This window comes from Lissotriton vulgaris, chromosome 1_2 (genome assembly GCF_964263255.1).
Source record: "Lissotriton vulgaris chromosome 1_2, aLisVul1.2, whole genome shotgun sequence".
Lineage (NCBI taxonomy): Eukaryota > Metazoa > Chordata > Amphibia > Caudata > Salamandridae > Lissotriton > Lissotriton vulgaris.
The window spans coordinates 227,062,154-227,075,424 of record NC_141686.1 but is presented as its reverse complement, the minus strand read 5'-3'; positions in this window follow the sequence as shown (position 1 = coordinate 227,075,424).

Below are 13,271 nucleotides of genomic sequence, written 5' to 3'. Positions count from 1 at the left end.
TTTTTCTTTAATTTTATTTATATTCATGACAACAAGGCAATACCAATGTTGATGTAGTGAAAGGTGCATGTTTTTGAGGAAGTCTTAAAATATATATATATATATATATGTATATATATATATATATATATATATATATATATATATATATATATATATTACCTACTGGCGGTCGCCAGTAGGTATATATAGTTAGGATTTTTTCTCTATGGGACTTTTGAAAATTCTATGCCTAATAACTTTGGCGTTTGTGGACGGAATTGGCTGAAATTTTCAGGAAAATGGCACATTTTGTTTCTGAGCAGCTCCTGGAAATTTGGGGGGGGTTCGTCAAGGGGGGGCCGAGAAAAAAGGGGGGTCCCAAAACGCGTTTTTCCCATGTTATTTTCCATAGGGCGGTTGGACTCACTTTTAGCCCGAACGGCTGAATGGATTTTCACGAAATTTGGCAAAATTGTAGGGACTGTTAGCCCGATGTGCCTTTGCTAGGTCTCAATATATGTGCTTCAATGGATTTTGAGAAATTAACGTTTAAATCAAGATATATATCTGTAACAGCGCTCCGGGCAGCTATCCGGTTAGCGAACCTTTCGCGTAACGGAACTTTGCGATGAGAAGCTGATTGGCCCTCCGGTGTCTGTCAACATTCTAAACAGTCCGGAGCGGCCGCCATCTTGTCTCTCGGTAGGATCGAGAGACAAGAGGAGGCCAAAACAAAGGGGGAAATTACCATAAGGGGGCATAGTAGATCCTCGTTGACCCCCTAGGTTTTATGTGGAGGTTTTAAAAGGGCCTAGAGGGTCCAAAAAAAAAAAATTTTTTTTTGCGTGGTAAGCGCCAAGTTCGCGAACCGGATAGCTTTCTGGGCAGCGAACTTTATGGATAAAAGAATGAAAGACTTTTCTAATACTGTATGTTAATTGTTTGTTGTTTTTCTTGTTTTTTTTTGTTTTCTTTGTTTATTTTTTTTTTATTATGTTTCATATTTTATTAAATTTTCTAACATTTCATTGTCAGAAATGTCATAATTTATTATAGGGTGTAATTGTTTTTCATTTTGAAGCAAGTTGTCTACTGCTTCAACACATTGTAGAAGTTCGTGGTCTCTACTGTCATCCATAAAGTCATCAAGTTTGTCTTGGCTGTTCTCCTTCAGTTCAATCGAAAATGAAACTTGTTGTTCGCCTTCCATTTTGCCTGAAATTTTGAATAAGAAAATATATATTAGTAGAGATAGGGCACTGTTGGGATTAATTTTAGATAGGCAGTTTTTATCAGTGAATTTATCTTTTGGCAGTGTATAGTATGAGAGTGGAAATAGGACTATAAAAAAGTGTATGTGATTTAACCAAGACAAGCCTTACTCCATTGATAACTATAACAGAGAAGTCTATCTAAATACATTACTACTACAGAGGGATAGTGTATATCTAGCAGAAAAAGTCTACTATATTAAGTCATAGTGCACAATATATTAAATTATAACTTACCTTCACAAAGAAGTTGAAGTTTTTTGAAGCTTTTGAAATAGGAGGTACAACAAGAAGTAGTAGTCAAAATGGCTGTGTTTCCTTCTCTCCCTTTATATATATACAGGTATATAACCAATCAAATGTCAGGTAATAAAAGTAGAAAATGAAAGTAACATTTTCATTGGTTGTCAATTCCAACAATTCAGATGTGTTTTGTGAAGTAATTTACCTCACGGTACTTGGAGAGGTCTACAGGCTAAATGGCTAAATGGAATTTCAATGAAATTTGTGAGAATGGAAGGGATTGTTATGTAGTATGAGCTAATCTATATTTGATGAGATTGTCTCTAGTCGTTTTTCTGTAAATTACTTTCCCGCCTTTTTTTAGGACCGCTTTCCGGGAAGCTGCCCGGTTAGCGAACCTTAAGCGTCACGGGAGTCCACCATTTTGTGTTTCGTTCGCATTAAGATACAAGATGGAGGGCAAATAATGTTTAGAATGGGTAGAAGGGGTCATGGTAGACTTATCTTGACCCCCTAGGTTTTCTGAGCGTGGCTGAGGAGGCTTATATGTGCGGGAAAAAAAAATTTTTTTTTAAAAATTCCGCGAGGTTAGCTTTCGGTTAGCGAACCGGGTAGCGCTCCGGGGAGCGAATTTTGTGGAAAATTAGTGAAAAAAGTTAGAGAAAAATAATAATTGTGAGTGATCAGATGTAGGGTAGCTCTGAGAAGAGCTTTTGGGTTTATGGTACATTTAGGTACTTATAAGTAGGTACCAATGCACAGTCTTAAATTCAGAATGAAAATTCTGTTGCCCTCATCTGAGAAGTGAACTCCATCTCCTCTGTAGATATCTTGCATGTAGTAACGCAAGTTGTTGTTGTACAGAGAGCCCATTCCATGGTCTCTCATGTAAGCTGAAACAGATTTGTTTACATGCTTCCTCGCTTTCTCAATTTGTGGACAAAATTGGTTGGACCACCTCCATTTCTGTCTTTGGCATATATTGGAATATACCAAGGCAGTTTGAGGAAAAAGTGCCATTAATTGCTCCAAGGTGTCCTTTAAAAGCATTTCCAGACCTACCCCTGTCAAAGTGCCCAAATCATTACCTCCACAGTGCACTATTAATAGGTCAGGTTTTGGCAAATGCATAAAGGTTTTCACCAATGGAATCAATTGGTGACATTTTAATCCTCTTTGGCCCAACCAGTTAATTTCCACATCTTGTAAATTGAGGTTGTGTAAATTTCTGCTCTCAGCATACCTTTGAGCCCAGTGGATGTAACTATGTCCAACAATCCAGACGTTAAACATGGTGGAAGAAGGTTGTTCTGCAGTCAGATGAAGTGTGGTAATGAAAGGGCAGTTGAAACAGTAGGAGTTTCTAAAGAAAAAAAACTGTGGTTTTACTATGCTAATGATTCATTAGCAGTGATTGGTGCATTTCCATTTCTGAAAACAGAAAGTTAGGGTGCATGGATGTGTTCTTTGAAAGATGTAATTTGAATGGTCAAGGAAGAAACAATTAATGAAAGATTGCACTGGATACGCAGGTGCACTGAGAGTTCAGAGTTCAATTGAAACATTGTTTTGTGAATTTGGAAACATGAGAGGTCTTCCAGGAGGTGGTTGCTATGGAAACAAGGCAGACAGGGCAGAGGGGGGAAGGGTTTTGATTTGAAAAAAGTGAGGGAAGAGGTATGATTGGCTAATATGAGAGATATGTGAAAAGAATATCTGTATTTCTGTGCTTTCAATAGCCGCAGCCTTTGGAGTGCATCCTTTTTCTTCTGCTGAAGACAATTTGGTGTATTTCTGAGACTGTTTTCAAAACTCAAAAAATATTTGCTAAGGTGAGAAAAGATTTATTTAATTTAGATAGAGAATAGTATGATTTAAGGAGAAAATGATGAAGAAAGCTGTGTTTTTAAAATGTGGTTTTGTCTCTAGTGATATACTAATAGAATTAGTTTCATAGAGAAATTATAATTGCATATTTGGTGTAACATTCTGGCATGCAGTAACACAAGATATTGTAATACATGGAGGCCATTTCATGGTCTGTTATGTAAGCTGAAACAGATATGTTGCTTTTAAAAACGATTTAAGAAATCAATTACATTTCTGGATATGTACTGCTAGAGCTTTATAGGTTGTTTTGGGCCATATTTATAAGGTATTTGAGTGTCTAAGATGTTGTGTTCGCCTTTTAAAATGTAAAGTGTTCCTCATGGGACAAGTGTCTTGTAAATACGCTCCCACTTGTGCTTCGCAAATTTAGATTTTGATTATGGGAGTTACCTAGCCATGTTAATAGTGTCCCAAAAATGGTGCTAGGGCATTCCAGAAAACACTTTCATGTGTCTCAAGGATATTTTTAGTTATTTCTTCATGAATGCAGGTATACAATTGATTTATATGCTGTGTTTAAAAACGAATTTTGAAATGAATTAAATTTCAGGATATGTACTGTTAGAGCTTCATAGGTTGTTTGGGGTCATATTTAGAAGGCATTTTAGTGTCTTTGAAGTTATTTTTCCCTTTTTAAATGGAAAGCGTTCCTCATGGGGCCCTGAGTAGTTCTTAGCCATGTTATTTAATAGGAAGTGGATAACATGGCTAATAGCATTTGCTGGAAAATGCATGAATATCGCTGATTTTTCTGCTATATTCTTGCATTGTGGCCGTTTTTTTTCACATTGCTTCATAGGTTGTTTGGGTTCATATTTAGAAGGCATTTTAGTGTCTTTGATGTTATTTTTCCCTTTTTAAATGGAAAGCGTTCCTCATGGGGCCCTGAGCAGTTCTTAGCCATGTTATTTAATAGGAAGTGGATAACATGGCTAAGAGCATTTGCTGGAAAATGCATGAATATCGCTGATTTTTTTGCTATATTCATGCATTGTGGCCGTTTTTTTTCACATTGCTTCATAGGTTGTTTGGGTTCATATTTAGGAGGCATTTTAGTGTCTTTGATGTTATTTTTCCCTTTTTAAATGGAAAGCGTTCCTCATGGTGCCCTGAGCAGTTCTTAGCCATGTTATTTAATAGGAAGTGGATAACATGGCTAAGAGCATTTGCTGGAAAATGCATGAATGTCGCTGATTTTTCTGCTATATTCATGCATTGCGGCAGTTTTTTCCACATTGCTTCATAGGTTGTTTGGGTTCATATTTAGAAGGCATTTTAGTGTCTTTGATGTTATTTTTCCCTTTTTAAATGGAAAGCGTTCCTCATGGTGCCCTGAGCAGTTCTTAGCCATGTTATTTAATAGGAAGTGGATAACATGGCTAAGAGCATTTGCTGGAAAATGCATGAATATCGCTGATTTTTCTGCGATATTCATGCATTGCAGGCCTTTTTTTATCACATTTGCAAGCACTTCTTAGCCATGTTATCCAATGGGAGGTGGATAACATGGCTAAGAGCATTTGCTACAAAGGTTGTTTGGGGTTATATACCATTTTTGGGAAATTATTAACATGCCTATCTAACTCCCATAATCAAAATCTAAATTTGCCAACCGTAGGTGGGAGCGTATTTACAATAAATTTGCACCATGAAGAATGTAAAATAGCATACTAGATACTCAAATAACTTATAAATATGACCCAAAACATCTTATGAAGCACTAGTAGTGCATATTCCCAGAAATGTATTGGTTTTCATTTAATGATTTACTTCATTGGTAGGCCTTCACATGTTTTTTTACCTTGGTTTTTTTTCAGTGAAAATCTTATCTGCAACCATGTGTTGGCCTCACCTCAAATAAACAAAACAGGTGATGGACTGAATGTGGATCAATGACACACATTCACCCCAGTCCAAAGATCTGGGCCTAAACAAACCTTTAGATAGGCTACATCTTATCGTCATCCTGAATTAATGATTTAAAATATTAGGGAGTGATTTATGAGTGTTGTATGCCTGTTTTGTACCATTGAGTGTCATTTTTGTGATGCAGTGCTGGTGGAAAATATTTGCTATGTTAAATAATTAGTACGGCATTAAGTTTTAGATGACTGTTATTTATTTACTGTTTGGTAATAGTGGTTAATAACATTTTATATTATATTTTTTCACAGATTCAACTGCAGATTCTTTCATAGTTTGGAAAATGCCTTCCAGAAGTCGAATACGAAAGGCTAGAAAACGTCAAAGACAGCAGGATGATGTTTTATTGCAGCAGTCCTCTTCCCCAAATACTTGTCAAAACACCAAGAAAGGGCCGGGTAAGAGCACGAAATCATTCTTAAGAAATATTTGTAGTAAAAAAAATTTTGCACAAAAAAATGTGTCTGTTCACAAAAAAAAACGTAATTTAAATGGAAAGGAGAGACACATCACAAATGTTACTGGTAGAGGAAGAGATAACTCTGTGCATGATAGTAGAAGGAAACAACAGTTTAGGGACATTCGACAACGAATGTTCCGTAATAGGATATTAGTTAATTTATTGAAAAATATTAAAAAGAAAGGCCAACAGAAAGCGGCATTTTATAGGAAGAAGAAAAATGTAGAGAAAATTATTGATCATGCTTTTGAAATCAAGCGAAAGTTGTTTATTTTGGTAATTAATAGAATTAGGAAACTAAGCAAGGTAATTTCTGATTTCAAAACAAAAAGTAGATGGAAGAGAGTAGTAAATCGTACTAACTTTTGTGAAGTTTTTTCTGGAGAATGGATGCATAGTTCAAGTTCTGAGGCATTTTTTAATGAAGAGACTTATTTTCAGGATAATGATTTGGTGCATGCAGTTGACATCAATGGTCGAGCTTATGAAGTGAAGGATGGTTGTCCAGTTGAAAAAGAACAACTTGTGACAACAGAGACAGAAGAGGCGCTAAGTGATGAGGTTTTAGGAAGACGTCCTAAGGGTCCTGTGTACATTTGGAAGTGTAGTTCTATTTGCAGTGTGCGACAGGTTTCCATCAATTTGCTTTGTGATTTTATACGGACATTTAATAAGAAAAGTTTGAAGCAGAAAATGAAGTTGTTGCAAAATTTAGATCCTTGCAGAGTGAGACAAATGACAGGTTTGCGTGGTCATTCACTGGCTTGTCTTTCCAGGAGAGTATGCCAGAGTGTTTTTCATCATTTCAGGATGCTAGCAGTGCATCATAATAAAGTGAGAAATTTAGTGAGAATGTTGTATTATGCTAAGAGTCCAGCAATTATGCTTAAACAGTTATGTGCTGCTCTTTTGCATGGTTCTGAAATAGATGTGAAGAATCTTTGTGAAGAAATTGAGTTTTGTTACTTTGGTAGTAAAGATGAGAATGTTCAAATTGACCCTGAAGTAGAGGGTAATGTGGAAGATAATGTACAGGTTTCCAGTACAGATAATTTTCAGAAGGAAATTGCCACGTTTCAGATGAAATCAAGTGAGAGACCTAATTTCACTTGTGTATGTTGTCGACGCACTTATTATAAGAATCAGACTAAGGTAGTGGATTTATATGCAAAAAGTGAAAGGGAAAATAATAGTGAATGGAAGGATTTAGCCACATACTTGATGGTAGAAAATTATTTTGATTTGGGATCGGATCAACGTGTGTGTACTTATTGTTGTAATAAATTAAACCAAAACCAGATGCCTGCTAGGGCAGTTCATAATAATCTGGAATTGGTTGAGATTCCTTCTGAATTGAAGGATTTAAATACTTATGAATCTATTTTGATTCAAAGTATCCATCCCTTTCAGGCTATTGTAAGAATGGAGCCAAAGACAGGGAAGTTGCCTCCAGCAGATTTACAGAGAGGATTAAAGGGAAGAGTTGTTTATTTGCCTCTAGATTTGAACAAAAACATTAACACAATTGGAATAGAAAAAGTGGAAGAGGAACCTCTGGTTATCTTGGTTAATGGGGTTCCGACAAAGAATAAGAAAATATGGCAAGATTTAGTGGATGTTAGGAAAGTCAAAAAGGCAACAGTGTATTTGAAGAAAAATAATAAGTACTATAAGAATGTATATGTTGCAGAAGAGGAAGTAAGTGATGAAGAGGATAGCGATTTGTGTGCTGGCCAAATTGAGAAACTAGAGGCCTCTAAAAGTGAAGAAATATATGAACATTATAGTGTTCATCCTTTGCATTCCAAGGAAGTCATGGGGAATGCTATTGAGTTGTTTCAAATGAAACAAGCCAAAGGGAGTCCCATTAGTGTTTGGGAGGAAAGTTTGGAAGCTCGGTGTTTCCCACAGCTATTTCCCATAGGTCAAGGAGGAAGATATGATGAGCGACCTCGTGAAATTCCTGCGTCTGAATACCGGACTTTACGATTGTATGCAGAAGATCCTAGGTTTCGGCAATGCATTCCCTATTTGTTTCATCTCCTGTTTGAAAGCGATCTGTCTGGACTTTCATATGCAGTGAACCACATCTTAAAAAGTGGTATACAGATGCGAAACATCTCGGCAAGTGACTTTATGCATAAAGTCAATGTCCAAGACAGTATTTTGGATTCTCACTTAATTAATCTCATGGCGTGTCAGCGTGGTACTAATGAGTACTGGTACCGTCGTCATGGTGATTTAAAATGTATGCTGAGGAACTTAGGAACTCCGACATGGTTCCTCACTCTGAGCTGTGCTGAGTATGGCTGGGATGACTTACTTGAATTTCTACGAGAGGCAAATGGAAATATTGAAAACATTGAATTCAAGACACCTGGAGAACTGTGTTCTTTGGATCCTGTGAATGTATGCAGGTACTTCAATCATAGATTTGAAGCTATGATGTCTTTCATCACAAATAAAAAGAATCCACCTCTTGGAGAGGTGTTGGATTTCTTCTGGAGAAAGGAGTATCAAGCAAGAGGTGCCCCTCATATACATATGTTGCTGTGGATCAAGGATGCACCTAAATTTGGAACAGATCCGGATGACTTAGTGATGAATTTCATCGAACAGTATTCTACATGTGCTGTTCCAAACGCAACGGAGAAGAAAAGTCTAAGAGAACAAGTTCTACGTTTCCAAAGCCATCGTTGTGGGAAGTACTGTCGTCGTAAATTCAGAAACAAGGACAAGTTCTACACCAAATGTCGTTTCAACTTTCCACGACCGGTGATTTCTAAAGGAAGAGTGAACAGTTTGATGTCTTCGCTGCGACATAATGTGACGAGGAAATCACCCAAGAATACATACAATTTGAAAAGGAACGAAGAGTCCAAGTACATCAATGACTACAACCCAGTGATTTTGTCCATGTGGAATGCGAACATGGATATACAGTTTGTGGCTGACAACTGTATGGCAGTGGCTCGGTATGTGACATCTTACATCACCAAAAAAGAAAAGACCGAACTGAAGGATATGTGGGAGGACATTTCCCATGAAAAGAGCCTCAGCAAGAAGTTGTACAGTTTCAGTCTGAAGATGTTGTCGCATCGAGAAATCGGAGCTTACGAATGTTCTGATCGATTGTCTTCAGCAAGTCTCTATGCCAAATCCAGGAGTCTCGTTTGGGCGAGTCTTGGTCTTGCTGCAACGCGAAATCGAGTTCTAAAACCTGTTCGGGAAATTGAGTATTTGGCAGTAAAGGAACCAAACAGTACCGACATTTTGAAGACCAACATGTTGGATACATATTATCCAAATCGAAGCAGTCACCTTGAGAATGTTTGTCTATATGAGGTTCTCCAAAATTATATATTCAAGAGGAACATCAAAGAAGATATTGAGAAAGGAGTGTATGCTGTAATTGGAAGTGAGGGATGCCTGGTCAAGCAAAGAAAATGCCAATTAGTAAACCATCGAAAATTAAGTGGCGAATCTCCAGAAAAAAAGGAGTTTTTCTATTTAGCACTTTTGCAACTTTTCAAGCCTTGGCGTGCAGAAGAGGAACTGCTTGGAGATTTCCTCTGTTACGAAGACTCTTTCAATGCAGCCAAGGAGTCCATAGAATGTCCTGCTTTTTCTAAATATCAAGAAATGCTAACTTTGGAAATTGAGCAGGAAGCAACGATTGCAGCCGAGATTGCCAGAGACAGTTCTCAGGACAGTCAGAGTTCTGTTTCATTGAGTCAAGATCCACTTGGAGGACCTATTATCGAAAATGAAGCTGCCACTGCTATGAATGAAGTAGAAAGAGCCATGGCACATGCTCAGGAGGATTCAGTTAACTTACAAGACTTGGAAAAACAACTCAACGTTGAGCAGAGGAAAATATATGATGAAGTTACCAAGGAAATTGAGCACGGATTAAGTCATGAGAAGAAAGAGTGCTCGTGTACGTCGTTGAAGCCTGTCCGACTGTACGTGAGTGGAGAAGCGGGAACTGGAAAAAGTTTCCTCATTAAAGCAATCTCTTGTTATTTGCAGGAAAGGACTGAGTCATCGCTGTCTTGTGTTGTCACCGCTCCTACTGGACTGGCAGCACATAATATTAAAGGTATTACTTTGCATCGTCTATTGATGCTGCCGGTGGAGCATGACAACAAATTACAATACAACAAGTTATCTGGAGATGCTTGCTGTGAAGTTTCAAGAGTCTTGAGGAAAATGAAACTACTTATCATTGACGAAGTAAGCATGGTTTCCAATGTCATGCTTGCCTTTGTGCATTTGAGAATGCAAGAAGTACTTAAAACTGAATATGATGTCTTATTTGGTGGGAAACACATTATTGTTTTCGGAGATCTTCTACAGCTGACACCAGTAAAAGGTCAACCTGTGTTCAAAATACTCACGCATGAAGATACCAGGAAGTGCCTAGGGAGCATTGGCAACGTCAATATATGGTTAAACTTCAATTATGCAGAACTGCATCAAAATATGCGTCAGGCAAAGGATGAAGATTACAAGAATATTCTACAAGATATTAGAATTGGAAAAGTGACCGAGTATGGGAAAGAAGCTTTAAATGCACGGTTACTGTCAAATTTGTATCCCAAACAAGAGATTGTGCCTGAGAATATTTTTCAGAAAATTACTGAGAAGAAATCCGGGATATGTCTCATGCCAACTCTTGCAGAATGTGCCATCTTCAACAACAAAATGTTGAATTTAGAAAAGCAAGAGATTGTGAAACTTGAAGCTATCGACAAATTAGAGCATATGGGATCAACAATTATTTTGTCAGATAATTTGAAATCAAAATTGGATTCATTAGAGAAGACTATATCTAAGACAGCGGGTTTTGAAAAGACTCTGAATGTGTGTTTAAATTGCCGAATCATTTTGAGACGGAATTTACATGTAGAAAGAGGTCTGGTAAATGGATCAATGGGTAATGTTGTTGATTTTGAGAAATACAGAAATAGAGATGGAATAGAATTTTTAAGAATTAAATTTGATGGTATTGAGGAAGTACAGAAAATTGCTCGTTGTTCTGCTAGGTTTTTGCTTGTTAAAGACTTATATGTTCGCCGTAAACAGTTTCCTGTTTGCTTGGCATATGCGGTGACAATCCATAAATCGCAAGGTTTAAGTGTAGACTGTGCATTGGTGAATATTGGCAGTTCAGTGTTCAAGGAGGGTATGGCATATGTGGCATTGTCGCGAGTTAGAACTTTATCGGGATTGTACTTGATTGACTGTGATGTCACAAACATTTGTGCGGATCTAGATTGTGTTAAGGAATACAATAGGTTAAGAAGAGAGTATGCGCCACATTTGCCTCAATATCCTTTGTTTGAGAAACGTGTGGTAGGCCGGAAACGTAGAAATAGTAGTAATAGTAGGGAAGTTGTTGCAAAAAGACTAAAAGTCAATGAACCGAAAGTTGTTAGCAGAAATAAAGTGGATTCTGTTGAAGATGTTGTCGGTTTTCAATTTGAAAACAGTTCTGGTGTCAACTGCTATGCAAATGTAGTGGTTAATGTTCTCTTTTCACTAGAGAGTTTAAAAGAACAGATTCTGTTGAATTCTGAACAAATTTTATGCTGTTTGTTGAATTCTGTTTTCGAGAAATGTAGCACTGATCGAACAAAAGTAGAAAGTGTGTCTGAAGTTCGTTATCTGTTAGATGAATGTTCAGGTCAAACAGACTTCTCTGAAAATAATCAGCAAGATTGTCAGGAGTTTTTAATGTATATGCTTGATATATTGCAAGTTGAGGGTGTAGATGTAGATCACCTGTTTGGGCTTTCTTATCAATGGCAGCATGACTGCGAGAACTGTATGGTATCAAGTACTACTAGTGTAGACTCAGAAAGATTTATATATTTAACTTTGCCAGACAGTAAATCAGTCTCCTTTAATAAGCTAGTAAATGCAGCGGATCACAACATGGAGTGTAGTCAATGTAAATGTGATATGATGTCAACATTATTTATACGTAGATATGGCCAGTATGTCATTTTAATGATGCAACGATGTAGGCCTGATGGAACAAAATTGTCAACTTTAATAAAAAATTTTGTGGCTTCTCAGCTGTCAATATCAGGGAGGACTTTTGTTACTGTAGCAATTATCTATCACGATGGTTCATCAACTACATCAGGACATTATACAGCTTACTTAAAGTCTGGAAACGGCTGGTCATTCTGTAATGATTCTGTTGTAACGTTCAAAAAAAAATTGCCGTTTGACCTTAAAAATTCTTACCTGGTGTTTTTAAAACCAAAATTTTAAGTAGAGGGAATGTAAGTCTGCAATGCTGTCTCGATTAAAAATTCAACTATATAAACCTGATGCAAGTAAGTCTGCTTCATAGTAAGCAGTATCAGTGTCATAGGAAAAGGAGAACATGAGTGACAAAGAAGAGTAAGATATTAGTAGTCCAGGATTGTGAAAATAATCTCAAATATTTTATTTTTGAAAGTTGCGAAAATAGAAAATGTCGGGATTTGATTGGAAGAATTACAAGATTTGCGAATCGCGGCAACATGATTTGGCCTAGTGGAAACATGTGATATAATGAGAGAAGTTTTTTTTCTATGTAACATATTTCACGTATCGATGGAGGTTTTCTTTCAGAAAGTGGCGGGCTGAAAATATTTAAAGCACAACAGAGTGGATGCTGTTTATAGGAGATCCTTCGACGTCATTGAAAGTAAGTTAATTTTAAGAAGTTTTGAAATCAGATTTCTTAGGTTGTATGGGTTTTTTAAACACAGTCATTTTGATTGTGTTTTTTTTTCCCCGCTGTTACATGATGAATACCTTCAAGTCACTGATTTAAGTGAAATTTGATACATTCTGAGAACAGCAAAAATAAACCATTTAACATGTATAATTAATGTTATGCTTTTTGTCCTTATGATATACATTTAGAAATGTGTGGTACATATGGGTAAGCTGAGTTCTGTAAATATCAATTTTAATGCTTAGAGTGCTGTACTTCTGGGTAGTGTTTTTTTTTTTATAAAAAAAAGAGGCCTCACCTCAAAGAAAGCTCTTGAAAGCACACATCTTATTTGCATCCTAAAACAATCATTTACAATGTTAGACACAATTTTTTTATGGCTTTACATCTTTTTTGCGCTGCTATTGCATCACTATTGTGAGACATTAGCAGTGCAAGAAAAACATCATGTTCCAAAATAGGCCTCAGTTCAGCAACATCAAGATACAGTTTCTTTCGAATATATATCTTTAGGATTGTGTAGTGAACGTAGAGAAGCAGAGACTTCTGTAAATGTCAAAGTTGTTGAAAAACTGTTTGTTTTTGAACCTTTTCCCTTGTCTTTTCTAATTTTTAAATACATGTTTTAATATTTTTTGAAATGTTTGTTCTTTGTTTTACAGATTGAAAGTATGGAAAAATATTTAAAAAAGGTAACAAGAATTATAAGGTAAATGTTTTCCACTCTTTTTACCCGCAATGCACTGCTGATGATGTCATTGAC